Raw genomic sequence first — 20,750 nt, forward strand, 5'->3', positions numbered from 1 at the left:
TTGTAAGCATTTGTGCTATAATAGGGGTACAAGTAGATTCACAACCTTTTTTTTCTCAGAATATGGGTGCATGAAGAGGAAAGAACGGCTCAGACTTGTGATGAAATTAGGGAAATTTTTTTTAATCGCTTCAACAAACGAGCCCCAACGGAGGCTAATTTTCAAAAACTGAGAACAAAAGTCTTTGCACTTGCGTCTGTAACAGATGCACCACGCAGATGAAGACCCAATAAATATGAAAATTACAATGAAGTCACCGAACGCTTAAATGCGTCATTGCTTTGTTCACCAGCAAAATCGACAAGGAAACGGTAGGCGGAGGTCAACATTCTTAGAACCTACATGCGTCGTTGAATAAAGAAACAAGGTTACCGTTCATTTTGACCCGGCAGTGTCAGTAAATTAAGTGATCAAAATAATTGATTTGTGTTGACAGTTAGTTGCAGATTTTATAACATTAGTGGCTCGTCGTAAGGTTATGATGACAGACGAATGTGCTGTGTATCTTAGCTCTCGGTCTCAAAATGTCTATATCTTGTCGAAAGACAACCCTCACTGTAATGAAGAAATTACCCAACACCCTCCTCCTGTTATGCTGCGGCCCCGTGTCCGGTGTTTCCAATGGCCTTACCAGCGAGCCGTGTTTCTCCCACGGGTCTATGACAGTGGCCTCGTACCCGCAGTGGTCGGTGGTGGTCTCACTGGCTGTTAGTTGAACTCGACAAAGCTGGCCTGACGAACAGCGTTTGTTGTGCAACAGGATGGCGCTCCTCTTGGACTCCTGTTTGACACTGGTTGAACGACCGGTTTACATTACGGATTGGATGAGATGGGCGTCATACATTACTCAAACCCCCCCCCCCCCCTCTGCCCTCCCATCCTCGCAGTCACAGTTTTGTGAAAAAACCGCCCCTAAAATTCGTGAGGCGCAATCGTTGACGGCTTCGATAGATAATTGAAAAACCAAGCATATTTCTTCGTGACATATTTTTGTATCCCGCCTGTATAGGCGGCGCGTGGGTCTGCTCCTGAAAACTGAAGGGTAGGCCGAATGTAGGAAGCTACGAGGAGCAGGTGAGGTAGAACACTTGGTACTGCTATTAAAAGTGGTTTTACTATATCGCCAAACAATAACTTGGACCCATCAATTGTACTTTGGCTGACAGATGAGCACGTAGGTGCGAAGCTGTACATCAAGCTACAAAGTTACAAGTAGTGGCTCGCCCACTATGAAATAGAAACAACGTTGATTGGTCGTCTGCTCGGGATCAAACGGGCTGAATCTGGAGAGGCGCTCGTGGAGCTGCACAGAGGGCGCTGTCGTCGGTGTCGGTGTCGGTAGTGCCGACCTACGGACTTGCACCTACGCCGTGGCCTCGTAGCTATCGATACCACACATATTGTATTCAGAAACGAATTTTTTCCCCTACATATCGATGAAGGAAACTTTATTGTTTGCCTCTAGTGCATGCGTGTAAACGCTGGCGTCGTGACCAAGGCATCTGGCTGGGAGGAGGGAACATGTTTTCGACTCTCAAGAACATTTATTTTTGATTTGTATTTGTTCCGTTTCGAAATTGTTAGAAATAGGAAAGTTAGTAAAGTACGTAAATCAGTAACGAGTACTCAGAAGGTAGGCAAACAAATATCTCACACGACATGGATTACTATAAAATTAGAAATTTAATCGTGGTCCTTTTAGAACGGCTCTTCCAGTCACTCTGTTACATGTCCTCTAAACGACATGGATTGCTAAGGAATGAAATCCTAGTCGCTTTACAGCGCTGTTTCACGTCCTCGAACTGTTTCGAACAACTAGATTGATGGTACGTTCATACAAAAATTCGAAGAAAATCATCTCGCCGCACCAAGAAAGTCTAAGTAATCTTCGCGCAATTATATAGTTCCTCTCGAAGGTTCAGTGCGTAAAAACATGGTTTACATTTTTAAATATTTCTTTTTCTGGAATTAATTTTGATGCCAACCACGCATACAGTGACATTTCCTGAGTAATCGGTGCTGAAAATGGATCATTGAATCATTATTCCATCCGCGGCGTTGTGCAATTGACGCTGGGTTTCCAGAAGCTGATTGCAATTTTGAAGCCTCGAAATAAAACTTTTAACTTGGTGGTAAGAACAAACATCACACGGCAGGCTCACAGATGCGGTATTACTTCCACCGTGCAAATAGGTTCACCCTCGTGGTCTATACTGCTACACAAGGCGTTATTGGTTTGTCCACCGCAGGAATCTGCTATCAGACAAAACTTCTTATCAGCAACGTAAGGTTTTAAAGTATTCCCGAAATATGTTTTGAAAATTTTGTTTGTCAATTCACCGGGTTTGGAGCAAATGATGTAAACATTTCTTAACGAGGCGATTAAAGGATTCACCTCTCCTATACCGCGAGGACCAGATTAATCATTAATTTCTTACGAGCAAAGGAAAGTTTTAGGCAACAATTATCCAGGCGCAGTACCGTTTCGTGTACGAATGCGTCATTATGCTACCAACTGCAAGAAAGGTTCACTTTTCTCCCTTATGCGATAAACTGTCCTGGAATGCTCGTCTTCTCAGCACTCTACTCGCAGCTGTTTTCGTGTAACGGAGATCAAAATTTTAATTCTTTACTAATGCAAGTCATTTGAGAAATTTGTTTCCCCACATCGTTTTCATTTCTTATTGATTTACTTACCTTATTATACCTCCCATTCCTATCAATTTCTAAATGGAAAAAGTGCAAACGGAAAAAAAACCTTGGTATAGCTATCGAACATGGGTTATCCGCTCCACACATGCATGTCTTAGCAGCTGCTCCAGCGCTGCAGTCCGGAACCGCGGGACTGCTACGGTCGCAGGTTCGAATCCTGCCTCGGGCATGGATTTGTGTGATGTCCTTAGGTTAGTTAGGTTTAAGTAGTTCTAAGTTCTAGGGGACTGATGACTTCAGAAGTGCTCAGAGCCATTTGAACCAAGCTGCTCCAGCGTTCACCTTGTGGATAAACAAGTGGCATTCAGAAAAATTTTCTTCTTCGAGCTCTAGAAAAATACGCGTTCGCGGCCCCCATGTATGATATTTTCAATTGTTTGTCGGTCTTGTCAATTTTGAGTCGATTGCACATCGTGAACTTTAGGAGCGGTTTTCTCAGAAAGGGTTATGGGGAGGGCTGTTGAGCTGAAACATCCTAGTCTTTCATTTCAAGCTGTACACAAGCTACCTGCCAAATATGATCCTAATTCGTTGGCCGTGTATGGAGCTTTCCTGTGTGAGGGGAGAACTGTCGTCAGCGAATATCGTCGTCGATATCCTTCCATCCTCAGTTTTAACTGCCTCTCCTGAACTTAACTTTTATTTCCATCGTTGTTTCGCCGTTTCACAAGGAGGAAGGAAAGAAGGAAGCACTTGCGAAAAGAAAAGTAAGGAACACGGCCCAAATGAGGCTCTAGAACCAACAGGAAAATACTCGAACGTAAGCTCGGAACACGCACACTTGCCTGAGCTGTTTACCAAAATTAAATTCACCGTTTTTCTGCACCTACTTTTTAAAGAGAGAAACTCACAAACGAGGAGAAATGAAAGGAATAAAACTGTAAGTGATCATAAAATATCATTGTAGTATTTTCCGGCCAGCGAAGTTACTGTTAAACAAAAAGTCGTCGCTCGTCATCCAGTTTCCTAAAAACACCATGTTGCTGCAACTGGCCACTTAATTAATGTGCTACAAAGAAGAACCTTTTGGAAACTAAGATAAAGAATACCGTAGATTATAAAATGATTCTAAATCTAGTTTTTCGCTCATTATTTATTCTGTTAAACAAGTTGTGTCATTCAGAATTCAGTAAAATATGACAAGTTGATGGTTGGGTGTATCTGGCGAAACATAACTGGGCTGAAAGATTTCGTTGTTTTCATTGTCACAAAGAACGAAAAATCAAATGATATTGATTAGCTACGTCTCCACAACCTCCGAGAATGGCTCCAGTAGTGGAGACGAAAGGCTAGGCAGAAAAATATGCCCAGAAAAGCGTCGACCCAAGGATATGGGCACCGGTCACGAAAGACTGCGTTTCAAGTCTCAGACAGCCTTCATCGACCATCTCCTGAGCGAAAATTTTAATCATTTCTTGTACTGTTTTCTTTCAGTACCCCAATGCCCAAATGGTGCTTCTACTTCATACCAGCGGTTCTAGGCGCTTCAGTCCGGAACCGCTCTGCTGCTACGGTCGCAAGTTCGAATCCTGCCTCGGGCATGGATGTGTGTGATGTCCTTAGGTTAGTTGGGTTTAAGTAGTTCTAAGTCTAGGGGACTGATGACCTCAGATGTTAAGTCCTGCCGGCCGAAGTGGCCGTGCGGTTCTAGGCGCTGCAGTCTGGAACCGCGAGACGGCTACGGTCGCAAGTTCGAATCCTGCCTCGGGCATGGATGTTTGTGATGTCGTTAGGTTAGTTAGGTTTAATTAGCTCTAAGTTCTAGGGGGCTGATGATCTCAGAAGTTGAGTCCCATAGTGCTCAGAGCCATTTGAACCATTTGTATTAAGTCCCATGGTGCTTAGAGCCATTTGGATCATCTACTTCACGTTATTTGCTGTGTGATGCTTCATTCAAAACTAGTGTTTTTTAATTTTGTCTGCCTTACTGAGGATCGAAAGGGAGCTGCTGCTATTTTTTTTTCTGCTGTCTTCTAAAGACCAGTCCCAAATTCTTCTCTTCTGCGAAGCACCTCATCTGCCAAAAGCACTTGCACCCTACGCCCTCAGTTATTTGTGGGGTGTGTTCCAGTCTCCGTCTTGTACTATAGCCTTTACACTCTACAGTTCCCTCTACTACCAGCGCAGTAACAGCCTGGCGTCTTAACAAATGTCCTATCATCTTGTCAGGGTTGTTATCCTGTCTGTATTTTCTTTGTGTTTCTCCTCTCCTTCACCCCACATAATTTTCAAAACCCTGTCATAGCAAGACGTCTCAAACAATTACATGATCTTCTCTTCCTGTTTTCCCGTAGACAATGATTCAGTAAGACACACTTTTGTACTCCATAAGTACATTCTTGGAAATTTCTTCCTCAGATTAAGGCCGATGTTTAATACTAGTGGACACCTCTTGGCCAGGAATGCCCTCTTCGCCTTTGATTGTTTTTATGTCCTCTTTGCTCGGTCCGTCAGATTTTACTTCCAAAATATCAGCATTCCTTAATTTCGTCTACTTCGTGAGGCCCACATTTGCTGCTAAGTTTATCGGTACTCTCATTTCTGCTGCTCCTCTTTACTTCCGTCTTTCTATTGCTGGTCTACGTCACGTACGCATTAGAATATTCATTCCACTGAACACGTCCTGTAGTACCTCAGTACATTTTCACTAATAATAGAAGCTGAAATTCAGGTTGTAAGATGAAAGTGATACGGAAATTTTGCAGTTTTCTGTGAATGATGGGTATGTGCAGTGGGATGTCACTTTCGCTGAGGCGCACTTGTATTATTTATACTCTAAAGCACATACATTATTCGTTAATTAGTATTCCTTCGGGTAAGGGTAGACGTATTTGAAGCACCGTATTTGTCAAATCGCCGTTACACAGGCTGCGACGTGGTCGCGTATGGAACAGGGACCCGAACATAGAATAAATTTCCTTTACTAATCGTCTACGGTCTCAAATTTTTTGTCATTAGAATCCCGGTTTCGGCCTATAATGACCGTCTTGATATTTGTTTTATAAAACCATGTTTTTGTAAAACTGATCTGAAGATGGTCATTGTAGACCCAAACGGGTAGTTTGATGACAAAAAACTTTGTGACCATCGACGTGTAGTAAAAGAATTTTAAATCGTCGTTATTTAAAATGCTTCATCTGCGTATTCATCGTCGTTTTCTCTCCGTATTTTGCAATCTACAGACTAGCAACGCACAGCTTGCCACGTTCCTGGCGCCAGGCAGTTGGCGAGTTTCCAACCGCGGTCTTGTCTTCCTGGTGATTGGGTTAGGCCGCTGCGTGTTGGGCAGGCCGTGTTAACAGCCAGCAGTAGGGACGGAAAACCCTGGGCAGCCTTACTCTCTCCGCAGTAGATGGTTCGGCCATGTTTGCGAACTTTGTACCGACCGATACATGTTGCTGGTGCAGAAATTTTGCCTACATTTCGTTCTTCATGTAATGGCCAGTATACTAAATAACAAAAGCAGCTGTTTGACAGGCTACTAAAACAGAATTAAGGAACATACCGAAATCTACCATATTCAGAGGTAGAACATTTAGCAAGGGAACCACCTGTGCAGACACAGAATGTTCTATAATTATTATACTAAAATTTAATATGCTCAATAGACAAGGTGGCTGTAGAAGAAATCTCCAAAACGATGAGCAGATACCATAATGCTTCTGTCTAACATACTCGAATATTTAGTTGCAATAATGTGCATAGCCATCAACAATTTCCTGGTTCACAGCGTTCTGGCACACTGGCTGTCATTGACTGTTTTAAACATCCCTTTACTTTGCACTGAAGACTGCACAGTTTCTTCTGTGTAACCAATTTCAAGAGACTGCATAGTTCAACACATCAAATGGACATACTTGTCCGACAGTCGCAATTACCATCAAGCCACACGACGGTGAAACATGTTTGGGAGATAACTAGACTTCACAATAGCTAGTGTTGCAGCATACTCTCACTCGTGCGTGATATCCTAAGTCCCTGCTATGGAAGAAACTCACGAAGTCGTGTGTTTAATGGTAAATTCCAGCAAACCCCAAAGGTTTATACCATTGTCCGACATAATGAACGTCTCCTACTGTAGCACAAATACGCCTATCTGTACCAAACCGTAAGTGTATCACCTGCGCCAATTTTCCATTTTTTTGTTTATATGTTAGGTGTTCGCCGATGATTTGGACACCTCACGTTGAACGTGCGAGCTCCACAACCATAATAGTGTCACTGATCACTTCCAATTCATTCACACTATCTGTGCGGTCATACTTCCTGGTTTACACACGCGGCAACCTGGGAAGAGCGCGATGAAGCCTTATCTTAAACTCTGATAAGAGTATGAGATTACGTTTTTCAATATGATTAGTTATATGTAGTTTTCAGGGTCTCTGACAGCCGCTTACGAATCTATTAAGTTGTTAATGTGCAGTGGAAGATAGCATGATGCTGAATTCCTCTGTCGCTGCACTCGCAGACGCCTCACTGCCCGGCCTGTGTTTCAGTAGTTCGAGGTGAGAGGGATGAAGGCCGTGGTACGCCAAAAGATGTACCGGGTCCCTAGCGGGATCCAAGAACAGAGAGTAAAGGCGTCGGCCCTTATGAGTAGTGCCGTGAGACTCTGCCAGGTACTTATCCTACAATTTTTTAAGTGGAGTTTATTGATGATCATAACACTAGTTATCTGGTGGGCACTCTCAATACTTCCGTCTTTTAGCCAGTATGAAGCAGCACTGCAGCTTACAGCGATGTCTACCGGGCACATTCCGAGAACCAGGTACAGGGTGTAGTAGTGGGATGGAGGCATTGAGGGATATGAAAGGAACGATCATTCAGAGCAGAAACGTACACTATACACAGACTCTAAAATGCATGCCTTGAAGGTATGAGGACTTATAAGTTACTGTGAAACAAATGTCTTGCGTTGGAGGCTCTTTGCTTTCCGTATTTTGAGACATGCTAGACGCGTACTGAAAGTCGTCTTTCAGTTGGTGTGCGCTGTTAACCTGATACCTTAAGAGCTGTTAGCATCTTCGCTTATGTAGAACACATCTCGTGTACTGAACAAGCGCTTGTAGCTCTTATACATTTTAGAACCCGTCTGTGCTATACAAATTCTCCTTGTTTCAGTCCGTACCAGCTCCTCTGAAAACATAGAAAGCAAAGAGCTTGCAGTAGAAGAAATTTGTCACACAGCATCGAAGATGAAGGTGTGGTCACAGCTCTTACAGTGTGCATTTTAGAGCTCATGTTTATTAGACTCTTTTGCTTTGAGTAATCGTTCCTGTCATATCCCTCAATATTGACAATTCCTCGTGGGGCATCTTGTGTAACGACTCGACTGATCTGGCTGGAAACGACCCACGTATTCTCACTAGCACTTCATTCTGTCGCCGGCCGGAGGGGCCGAGCGGTTCTGGGCGCTACAGTCGCAGGTTCGAACCCTGCCTCGGGCATCGATGTGTGTGATGTCCTTAGGGTAGTTAGGTTCAAGTACTTCTAAGTTGTAAGGGACTGATGACCGCAGAAGTTAAGTCCCATAGTGCTCAGAGCCATTTGAACCATTTGAATCATTCTGTTGAGGCACAGCTGTTCTCCGTTGCACGACACGCAAGTGCTGACTCCAGAAGTAAATATTGCTGTTAATACGACACTTCGGTACGCTCTCGTGACTGAATTTAGTACCTCCTGTAGTTGTTAGTATGTTCAGTATTATGGAAGCCTTATTCACTACTGCCGGTATGTGGTCTCTGTAACTACGATGTTCTTCTACACGTTTTCTTAGGTAACTACAGGTCGCGGAAAACCACATAAATCGATTAGGCCACCGTATCGGAATCCACTCTGAACGCTGAGACGAGCTACGAGAATTTCACGCATAGCCTGTCCCGTACTGAGGAACGGAACGTTATTACGCTCGTGCGAGCTCGGCGGCGCGCTAGTCGTGTTGCAGGCGCGCCGTAACGTTGAATGCTTACGTAATAGCGACACGGGGAGGCGCACCGGACACTTGCCCAGGCGGCGCAACCGATGCGGAGGCCGTTAATAGCAATTAGCGCAGAGCCCGGCGGCGGCCAGCGACAAAGCCCCGGGGGCGGCGGCGCGTAATCGCCGTATTGCCCACCACCGCCCGCCCCGCCGCCGCCCCCGCCCCCGCCGTGTACGAGAACAGCGCCCCTAATAGAGGCGGCCGGTGGGGGCTGGCTCGTGCCACAGACAGGCTGGGAACTGACCGCGTAACCTGCAACGCCACAGGGACTCGAATACAGTGGAAGGGAAACCTGGAAAAAGAAAAACACTGGAGATACTATAACCGAGCGACGTGTTACTCCATCTTTTTTAACTCCTTAAGGCGAATTCCGGGAAGATTCCTTTCAGAAGGCCAATCCGGTTCATCTACATCTATCTACATACGTACTCCGCAATCCACCATACGGTGCGTGGCGTCCGCAGCTCGTGGTCGTGCGGTAGTGTTCTCGCTTCCCACGCACGGATTCCTGGGTTCGATTCCCGGCGGGGTCAGGGATTTTCTATGCCTCGTCATGACTGGGTGTTTTGTGATGTCCTTAGGTTAGTTAGGTTTAAGTAGTTCTAAGTTATAGGGGACTGATGACCATAGCTGTTAAGTCGCGTAGTGCTCAGAGCCATTTGAACCATTTTTGAACGGTGCGTGGCGGAAGGTACCTCGTACCACAACTAGCATCTTCTCTCCCTGTTCCACTCCCAAACAGAAAGAGGGAAAAATGACTGCCTAAATGCCTCTGTACGAGCCGTAATCTCTTTGTGGTCTTTCCGCGAAACGTAAGTTGGCGGCAGTAAAATTGTACTGCAGTCAGCCTCAAATGCTGGTTCTCTAAATTTCCTCCGTAGCGATTCACGAAAAGCTAGAGATTCCCACCTGAGTGCCTTTAGCATTTCAGTAACACTCGCGTGATGATCAAACCGACCTGTAACAAACCTAGCAGCCCGCCTCTGATTGGCTCTGAGCACTATGCAACTTAACTTCTGAGGTCATTAGTCGCCTAGAATCTAGAACTAATTAAACCTAACTAACCTAAGGACATCACACACATCCATGCCCGAGGCAGGATTCGAACCTGCGACCGTAGCGGTCGCGGTTACAGCCTGTAGCGCCTGGAACCGCCCGGCCACCCCGTCCGGCGCAATCACCGCAGGGCCTGGAGGCAATTCTCTCTGCGCCGCAATATCTATAGTTACATATTTGACAAATGCGTGTCAAACTCACAAGAAGAAATGGACAAAAAATTATTACAGACTGATTTTAGAACATGTTTTTTGCACGCGTATCATGTTATTTCTGGAAACCCAGCGGTCGCTCGGTTCCAGACTGTAGCGCCTAGAATAGCACGGCCACTCCGGCCGGACACCGCCTCTGAATTGCCTCTATGTCCTCCCTCAATCCGACCTCATAGGGACCCCAAACGCTCGTGCAGTACTCAAGAGTAGGTCGTATTCGTGTTTTATAAGCGGTCTCCTTTACAGATGAACCACATTTTCCCAAAATTCTACCAATGAACCGAACACGACTATCCGCCTTCCTCGCAACTCCCATTACATGCTTGTCCCACTTCATATCGCTCTGCAATTTTACGCCCAAATATTTAATCGACGTGACTGTGTCAAGCGCTACACTACTAATGGACTACAAGATTCTTTTTCCTATTCATCTGCATTAATTTACATTTATCTATATTTAGAGTTAGCTGCCATTCTTTATACCAATTACAAATCCTGTCCAAGTCATTTTGTATCCTCCTACAGTCACTCAACGACGACACCTTCCCGTACACCACAGCATCATCAGCAAACAGCCGCACATTGCTATCCACCCTATCGAAAAGATCATTTATGTAGATAGAAAACAGCAGCGGACGTACCACACTTCCCTGGGGCACTCCAGATGTTACCCTCCCCTCCGATGAACATTCACCATCGGGGACAACGTACTGGGTTCTATTACTTGAGAAGTCTTCGAGCCACTCACGTATTTGGGAACCAATCCCATATGCTCGTACCTTAGTTAGGAGTCTGCAGTGCGGCACCGAGTCAAACGCTTTCCGGAAGTCAAGAAATATGGCATCCGTCTGATACCCTTCATCCATGGTTCGCAAGATATCATGTGAAAAAAGGGCGAGTTGCGTTTCGCAGGAGCGATGCTTTCTATAGCCGTGCTGATGCATGGACAGCAACTTCTCTGTCTCAAGGAAATTCATTATATTCGAACTGAGAATATGTTTGAGAATCCTGCAACAAACCGATGTTAAGGATATTGGTCTATAATTTTGAGGATCCGTCTTTCTACCCTTCTTATATGCAGGCGTCACCTGCGCTTTTTTCCAGGCGCAAGAGATTTGTAATAAATACCTCCCTCATTCTTCCCTCATCCGAGAGAATGCTTCGTTTCTAATAACGTCGTCACGGATGGGACACTAAATCCTAGTCTACCACTCCCTCCTTGGGGAACCACTCGATGCAAAACTGCAGCCCAGAAAGTGAAGTTTGAGAGTGGATTGCTGTAGGTGCGGTAGTTTCGTGTGCCCTCCGTGTGTGGAACATAATCCCAGGCGGCCTTCTTTACAATCCGGGAGCCCCGTAGCGCTGTTCCTGCTCCCGAGCCGGCCTCTCTGCCCTTCTAAGACGTCGACAGTCTGCCAGGCAAGTTCTGTTACCTGGGGCTGTTCTTTGAGCGGCCAGACCCAGTCGTGGCACCAGAGTTTGCTTCTTTCCTTCTTTCCATTTCTTCCCTAGGAGCTGTTACGGACTCGGCACCTCTCTTCGCCCTCCATCCCCCTGATCCTCGAGAGGAGGCAAACTGAAAAAATAGAGAAATCTTAGCAAGAGACGATAGCTAACTCCAATTGCGAATTGTTGGTTAGCCCGGTGAGTGATATGAGGAGAAAGTGGTTTGAAAGAAGATATCGTGTTATACGTCAGAGGTGGAGCATCCAATGCCCCGAGCTCCTACGATCTGGCCCCGATCAAACGCAGTGACACACGTGTCATGCACACGCTGAGTTCGACTATCGCCTAGGAGAGCACTCCAGTTTACGACGACGTTCCAGCCACGTGGAATGCTGACTGCAAACACCGCAAAGAAATAGTTCACATGGCTCTGAGCACTATGGGACTTAACATCTGCGATCATCAGTCCCCTAGAACTTAGAACTACTTAAACATAACCAACCTAAGGACATCACACACATCCATGCCCGAGGCAGGATTCGAACCTGCGACCGTAGCAGTCGCGGTTACAGCCTGTAGCGCCTGGAACCGCACGGCCACCCCGACCGGCGCAATCACCGCAGGACCTGGAGGCAACTCTCTCTGCGCCACAATATCTGTAGTTACATTTTTGACAAATGCGTGTCAAACACACAAGAAGAAATGGACAAAAAATTATTACAGACTAACTTTAGAGCATGTTTTTTACACGCGTATCATGTCATTTCTGGAAACCCAGAATCTACTCTGTAGGAGTCAACATGGATTCCGGAAACAGCGATCGTGTCAGACCCAACTCGCTTTATTTGTTCATGAGACACAGAAAATATTAGATACAGGCTCCCAGGTAGATGCCATTTTACTTGACTTCCGGAAGGCGTTCGATACAGTTCCGCACTGTCACCTGATAAACAAAGTAAGAGCCTATGGAATATCAGACCAGCTGTGTGGCTGGATTGAAGAGTTTTTAGCAAACAGAACACAGCATGTTGTTCTCAATGGAGAGACGTCTACAGACGTTAAAGTAACCTCTGGCGTGCCACAGGGGAGTGTTATGGGACCATATAAATGACCTAGTAGATTGTGTCGGAAGTTCCATGCGGCTTTTCGTGGATGATGCTGTAGTATACAGAGAAGTTGCAGCATTAGAAAATTCCAGCGAAATGCAGGAAGATCTGCATCGGATAGGCACTTGGTATAGGGAGTGGCAACTGACCCTTAACATAGACAAATGTAATGTATTGCGAATACATAGAAAGAAGGATCCTTTATTGTATGATTAAATGATAGCGGAACAAACACTGGAAACATTTACTTCTGTAAAATATCTGGGAGTATGCGTACGGAACGATTTGAAGTGGAATGATCATATAAAATTAATTGTTGGTAAGGCGGGTGCCATGTTGACATTCATTGCGAGAGTACTTAGAAAATGTAGTCCATCAACAAAGGAGGTGGCTTTCAAAACACTCGTTCGACCTATACTTGAGTATTGCTCAGCAGTGTGGGATCCGTACCAGGTCGGGTTGACGGAGGAGATAGAGAAGATCCAAAGAAGAGCAGCGCGTTTCGTCACAGGGTTATTTGGTAAGCGTGATAACGTTACGGAGATGTTTAGCAAACTCAAGTGGCAGACTCTGCAAGAGAGGCTCTCTGCATCGCGGTGTAGCTTGCTGTCTAGGTTTCGAAAGGGTGCGTTTCTGGATGAGGTATCGAATATATTCCCAGAATGAGATTTTCACTCTGCAGTGGAGTGTGCGCTGATATGAAACTTCCTGGCAGATTAAAACTGTGTGCCCGACCGAGACTCGAACTCGGGACCTTTGCCTTTCGCGGGCAAGTACTCTACCAACTGAGCTACCGAAGCACGACTCACGCCCGGTACTCACAGCTCTACTTCTGCCAGTACCTCGTCTCCCACCTTCCAAACTTTACAGAAGCTCTCCTGCGAACCTAGCAGAACTAGCACTCCTGAAAGAAAGGATATTGCGGAGACATGGCTTAGCCACAGCCTGGGGGATGAAGGTAGGAGACGAGGTACTGGCAGAAGTAGAGCTGTGAGTACCGGGCGTGAGTCGTGCTTCGGTAGCTCAGTTGGTAGAGCACTTGCCCGCGAAAGGCAAAGGTCCCGAGTTCGAGTCTCGGTCGGGCACACAGTTTTAATCTGCCAGGAAGTTTCATATCGAATATATTACTTCCCCCTACTTATACCTCCCGAGGAGATCACGAATGTTAAATTAGAGAGATTCGAGCGCGCACGGAGGCTTTCCGGCAGTCGTTCTTCCCACGAACCATACGCGACTGGAACAGGAAAGGGAGGTAATGACGCCGGCCAGAGTGGCCGTGCGGTTCTAGGCGCTACAGTCTGGAGCCGAGCGACCGCTCCGGTCGCAGCTTCGAACCCTGCCTCGGGCATGGATGTGTGTGATGTCCTTAGGTTAGTTAGGTTTAATTAGTTCTAAGTTCTAGGTGACTGATGACCTGAGAAGTTAAGTCGCATAGTGCTCAGAACCATTTGAGGTAATGATAGTGGTACGTAAAGTGCCCTCCGCCACACACCGTTATGTGGCTTGCGGAGTATAAATGTAGCTGTAGATGTAGACTTACGGGTTTGGTATCAAGACTCCAAGTTTCGAATACTGTTCAGTGTTTGCAATTTATGTTTTCCTTTTTTTTGCTGTTCTAACCGCATTATATTTTTAGGACATAATTAGTTTCGAAATTGATCGTCTTGAGATCTCAACATAAAACAATATTTAAAAAACTAAGGAACTAAAAGTAACAGAAGTCATCCAACATTTGCCGAGAATCTGATGGAGATGACCCACAGAGCAACAGACATTATTATATACTATACATAATAAAAAATAATAAATGAAGATTACTATGTACGAAAAGATGTAGTGTAAGAAGCGATCATGAAGTTCCCGTTCGAAGGCGGTATGCCAATCAGGAAAAATCACCGACACACAAGGCTGATGATACCTGTTTGATAAACCACCGTGAAGTAGTCAGTAACTGCACGGTGCACATGCTCGTCCGGTAGGAATCGTCGATCCTTCAAAGGCCATTTTTTAAGGACCGAAGGCGTGACAATCGCGTGGGACGTTGGGACGAGATGAGGACTACAAGGAGGGTGATCGCGTGTTTCCGTATGGAGTTGGCGCAAGTGTCTCATTACAACATCGACCGGGCCTCGCGTCAAATCGCGACCAGCGCGGGGTTTGGGCACACCACTCCGTGACGGTCGTCTTCCACAGACGTGCTTCCCCATACATTTCAGTGTCCATCGGTGTCCGTCCTTCGGCGGCCAAGAAAAGAATAACAGCCCCTTGGTCATCTATTTGCATACACTTGGTAATGACGTCGCCACGGTTCATGTTTCCTCATTTACGGCATCCACGTGGGAAAGACACAAATGCCACGCTAATTCTTCGCCTAGATGTTGGTGTTTACATGTCCCCACTGGAGTCGCAGCGTGTTCACTATACGCTGCAGCAGCGTCCTCAGACGGGAATTTTTTTACTGCCCCTTACATCTGAAAATTATATATATATATATATATATATATATATATATATATATATATATATATATATGAATGCGCTGCACTCTGGAATGGAGCCCTGTTCTCAGTTCTAAAAGCACTACCAGAACATTAACCCACATAACACACACACACACACACACACACACACAACACACACACACACACACACACACACACACACACACATATATATATATATATATATATATATATATATATTTCCGATAACTGTTACTTAAAACTAACAAACTAAGGTTACAGAACAAAACAGCAAGTGTTGACAGCTGAATATAATATAATGACAGTACTCTAATTACAAGGGACGGAACATGTCATTTACAGTTAATTCATTTTTCTGCTGCCGTTTTATTTTTTGATCTGTAGATCATCAATGATCAGCTTTAAGGGAAACTAGTCATGTCATAAACGTCAGTTCTGGCAGTCTCTGGAGCGAGTGACTGACAGCGGTGCGGTTGCACCCCTGATCTCAGCCGGAGCACGGAGGACGTTCGGTCTCCTTCTGCTGAAACCTTCACCTCTCTGTCATGTGAAGTCGCCAGGAGCTCAACGTGCTTCGGTTTACACAACAAAAAGTACAACGACAAATAAACAACTTCTTCCATTTTCCCGTGCACCCTCTGTCATCAGCAGAAAGAAAAACACTGCCCGTGTGTAAAACACATATTAGTCGAAGCATATCTTCTAATTCAAACATGCCGTACCTCATTTTCAAACGTATGTTTTCTGCTCTTAGCGTCCTGAAGTCACGAAACGGGACGACTGAGGTGAAGTAAACGTATACATCGTGAAAAACTCATATTTGCGTTATATTTCCCTTTCTCACAGAGGACTATTTTTTATCGCCTGTCCCGTTGGATATGTTTATTTGTAAAATGTGACGTATATGTCTAAATAAACGCAGCGTATTATTCAAGCTTTGCCATTTATATTCTGCGGTGGCACCTTGTCGGATAGCAACTCAACGTGAAACATCAGTGGTAACATAGAGGTGAGGAGGGGGGAGGAAGGGGGGATAATTACAGGCTTTCGTTGCTTAGATAAGGTGTCGAAAGGTGCACATTCCTGCAGATAGTTAATTAGGAAAGTGCCACATTGACAGTATAAGTACAATAAATACGAGGCGCGGATTAGCGAATGTAATTGCGTGCCTGCTTTAGAGCTAGCAAAAGATTAAATTTTATTGAAAATTAAATTATATTCCTTAACATATGTCAAATGCAGCCGAGAGCACATGTTACGGGCTACCTCCAGACGCGTTTCGGATAACAGGTGCGTCACAGTGCGGGAATGAAACGGCGCCGCAACTGGAAACGTACTCGAAAGCTATCAGTCCGATTCTTGACGGCAAAGGTCTAAGTCCGGCAGAGATTAACCGTGAAATTCTGGCGGCATACCTGTGTGAGCAAAATCCAGTGTCGCATGCAGCTGCAGTGAAATACGTCCAACAATTTGGAAATTTTGGAAATTTGTGGTAAGATTCTTTGGGACCAAACTGCTGAGCTCTTCGGTCCCTAAGCTTACAACACCCACACCCATGCCCCAGAGAGGCCTCGAACCTCCGACTGGGGGAGCCGCGCGTACCGTGGCAATACCCCAGCAATTTCCTCAAAGCTGCACAGCTTGACTGATGCTGATAATGCAGGGAAGCTGTTGGCTCTGACCTAAGGCAACCACGCCCAGGCAGTCGAGGAACTCACTCACAGCAGTCGCATGTTTTCCCCTCGTGAGTAGGATGTTCCGCATTTACTTAATGCTTCAAGAATTTTTAAGTACGCTACTGGAAGGTTCTAAAACCTTGAACATGTTGGCATATGAAATTGCAAGAAGAATAGAGGGGAATGGCTTAATAGTTTAAGTATATATAATTGGGGTAGCTCTTGCTGTTCTTCAGTGTGCTGTACACGTTCTGACTTTTTTGACGCGTGTATTGCGGTATAGGGCGTGAGTTCAGTTGAGAAACATCATACCTTTCTGTGGAGGGCAACAAAAGCTAAGAGGGCCAGTTGCCCCTCGCATGCCTGCCCTCTTACCCCTCGTTCAGTGTGCCTTTGCGTATCACTAACACACCTATCTCAGACGATGGGATAAAACGTTTATGGCCTTTAACAACAAAAATCCATTTGAATAATTTTGAAGAGCTTGAAATTTTCACCAATTAAAAAAAAAATCATCAACACTTGGTTCATTTAAGTGTTTTCCAAAACATAGCTGTTTTTGAAGTATTTTCTGATGTATTCTGATGTCTCCTCGTTTTGTTCTATGGCTTTACTTTGGTGGCGTTCCTTTCTCTTGTGGACTGTACTTGTCAAATAGTAGCTTGATTTAAAAGATCTTTCATGCTGGCTGTTTAATATATATCTGAAAACAATGGTGTCAAGTATGTTACCTGCGGATAATGTCAGTAAGTGGGCATTATTTAACCATAATGCCCAAGGTGAGGCAGTTGATGTATGAAGGCAGAGAGCGGAGGGAGAACCAAATTGTACGTCGCTTTTGTGGTGAAACGGTGTAGAAACTCATACAGTGTAAGCTTTCACGGCCGGTATTGTCTTGACTTAAGACTTCCGGGGTGATAGGTTCCCTTGACGTTTCGTCTCCGACTGCGGGAGACATCCTCGGAGGTACAGCGGAAGTTTTAAGTGAAGGTGTAGAAACTGTCCTGTTTGTTGCTTATAATGTTACGCGACCATTTTTTTCCAACCCATACTTGATATAAATAGGAATTTAAGAGATCTGTCAATTTGAAATAATTAATCCACACCAATAAATGAGATGTGTATCAGTACCAGTGAGTGGCAGTACTCAATTAATGTAGTTCGCATTTATATACTTAACTGTGTGGTTCACTTAAGTCACTTAAATAAGAGACCAGTCTGGAAGCGCATTAAGTTGTGTTGCAAGTAAACCGGTGCAAAGTGGATTACGTTTCCTGGACAGGGAGCCCACATCACGAGAATCCTCAGAAGTCATTACCTCGCAGATGCACGGCTCAATGCCACTCAGTCAATGGGCTTTTATTTGTGGAGTCGCCGCTGGACGCAGACATTGGAGCAACAATACAGGTACGACCCCCCATAGTGTAGGGCCACCAGCAGAGGCTGTTTAGAACTTGGTTGAAATCCACTGCCCCCTGCAGATAAGATAAAAAAAAGTGGAGGTGGAACCCAAGAGTTCGGCCACCTTGATGATGTGAGATGCCACCATACTCAGACACTAGAAAAACCAAATGGTTGACGCAGTGAAAGATTAACAAAGACTGACTAACATAAATAATATAAAAGTTAGCGACAGCAACTCGACTGTGCTGGCGAGGTCCAACCTCACTGGCTGTAGACAAAGACAGAAAGAGAACAGGACACAGCTTTTTAGCAAAATGTGTTATGGGGTGTACTAAAGGTTATCAACCAGAAAAAAGAGTCAGAGAAGAGGACAAGTTTCTTTTAAGGCATCTTGTCAATGGTCGCCGCTTGTAATATCTGTAGGTTAGTCAATAGAACTGACGTGACGAATGAAAACGCGAAAATACGAGTCTCCCTTTTAAGAAGCAGTTGGTACAGAATCAGTTCACAGCCAGGGCTTTTTAACACCAGCGTCCTTTTCTGCCAGACTTCTGCTCCGTATATCATCAGCCGAGTAGCTGAGTGCCTCTCAGAGCAGATGTCCCAGGGACTTTGAAAGATTTTCAGCTGAGTTGAACTTAGTAGCAGACGCAACCACTAGTTGATTTCGCATCTACTTAAACTTCCACCTGGAAATTGAGATGATGAGACCTAGCAGCGACAGTGAGATGAGACATAGGTACAGTCAAATCATTTTTACTGAGTTTCATTAACTTTGAGCTTCATTCGGAACAGTTTTTATGAACTACATGCTTTCAAAAAAAAAAAAAAAAAATGGTTCAAATGGCTCTGAGCACTATGGGACTCAACTGCTGAGGTCATTAGTCCCCTAGAACTTAGAACTAGTTAAACCTAACTAACCTAAGGACATCACAAACATCCATGCCCGAGGCAGGATTCGAACCTGCGACCGTAGCGGTCTCGCGGTTCCAGACTGCAGCGCCAGAGCCGCGCGGCCACTTCGGCCGGCTACATGCTTTCAACTTCAGCCAGAGATACAAATGTATACAGTTCTGTTCTGCTATCTGACGTATAATACTAACATCCCTGGAATCACGATATTCCTTCACGAATATAATTGCCTTGTAGTGCTACGTTTTTGTTAGAATCGGACCCCTGTTCGTTTAGCCAGCACTGCCGAGGTATAAGCTCTGATTTGTCAATGTTTGTCAGGTGATTTAATACGTACTAGAAGTTAATAAAGAGAATTAATTGTGATTCTTGTTTAATTTCGCAGCTAACGACTTCCTTACTCATTATTTTGGGGGAGAATAGTTAATTAGGCCAAATCAACAGGGCCACTTCACGTATCCCTAGGCAAAACACTTCACGTGTACACTTGCAGTATGAATAGCAGGTAAAGTAAAAAGAGATAAAACCAAATCAAATCAGGGATGCAGACTGGTCTTTGCGCAAACAGAGACTGACTGCGAGAAGTCAGTGCTGGTTGCCACTGGCGACTCGACCCGCATTCGACAGCGTCCGCCACCTCCACCTCCGCTGAGCTGGCCCCTCGCAGCGGCAGGCTAGGCTGTGCTGGACTAGACCGGACTCAGCTTCCAGTACGTGGGCAGCAGCCCTTTTCTGTATCGTTCAGTCGCTTTGGCGGTCGGTGACCACACGCAGCGGTATGGTTACTGCAATTCCATAAGGCATTCGGCCTGAGTCAGTGCGCCATCAGAGTTCCCGAGGTGGGCTCGTGCCGAGTTGCCATCTCTCCACTCGACAGGCAATCGAAGGCAATTGACCGCAGTTGCAGGCATGTTCACTCGACAACTGCGCACCTGACACGGCGCACTGCAGTGCGTGCAGCACCCTATATCCAAAGCTGTCAGCTGGCGCAACTTCCAGACACGCTATTCTCATTATTGATTTCGAAGAGTGTGTGTACAGTGAATAGTGTTGCTCATATCAGTGGGAATGGTGGGAGAAAATAAAAGTGTTAGTACATTCAGGTGCAGAGGGATGGCTGTAGTTCTTTGATGGTCTTCATATACAGCTGCTGTTCCTCTACCAAATTATGGGCCTCCTTCCTTCTCAGTTGGTCCACTCCCCCTCCCCCCCCCCCTCGCCCCCTCCCTCCACAAATATGCTGTCGAGCTTTTCAGAAGGGTTCGGCTTGTCCCGCATATTATGTTGATAAATCGGATGGGAACTTTGTTTAGGAATCAAACATGCGATATCCGCTCCACACTTACATGTCGTAGCAGCTGCGCGAGTGGAGCTTTCGTTCCCCAGCGTTCGCATTGTCGATAAACAAGCGGCATTCAGAAAAGATTTCTTCCTCGAGTTCTAGGAAAGTACGCGTTCGCAGCCCCCATGTATGATATTTTCAATTATCTGTCGATCTTGTTAATTTTGAGTCGATTGTACATCGTGAACTTTAGGAGCGGTTTGCCGGTCGGAATGGCCGTGGGGTTCTACATGCTTCAGTCTGGAACCGCGTGACCGCTACGGTTGCAGGTTCGAATCCTGCCTCATGCATGGATGTGTGTGATGTCCTTAGGTTAGTTAGGTTTAAGTAGTTCTAAGTTCTAGGGGACTGATGACCACAGATGTTAAGTCTCATAGTGCTCAGATCCATTTGAACCATTTTTTTGAACACATTTCCTTCA

Source organism: Schistocerca cancellata, chromosome 3 (assembly GCF_023864275.1).
Source record: "Schistocerca cancellata isolate TAMUIC-IGC-003103 chromosome 3, iqSchCanc2.1, whole genome shotgun sequence".
NCBI lineage: Eukaryota > Metazoa > Arthropoda > Insecta > Orthoptera > Acrididae > Schistocerca > Schistocerca cancellata.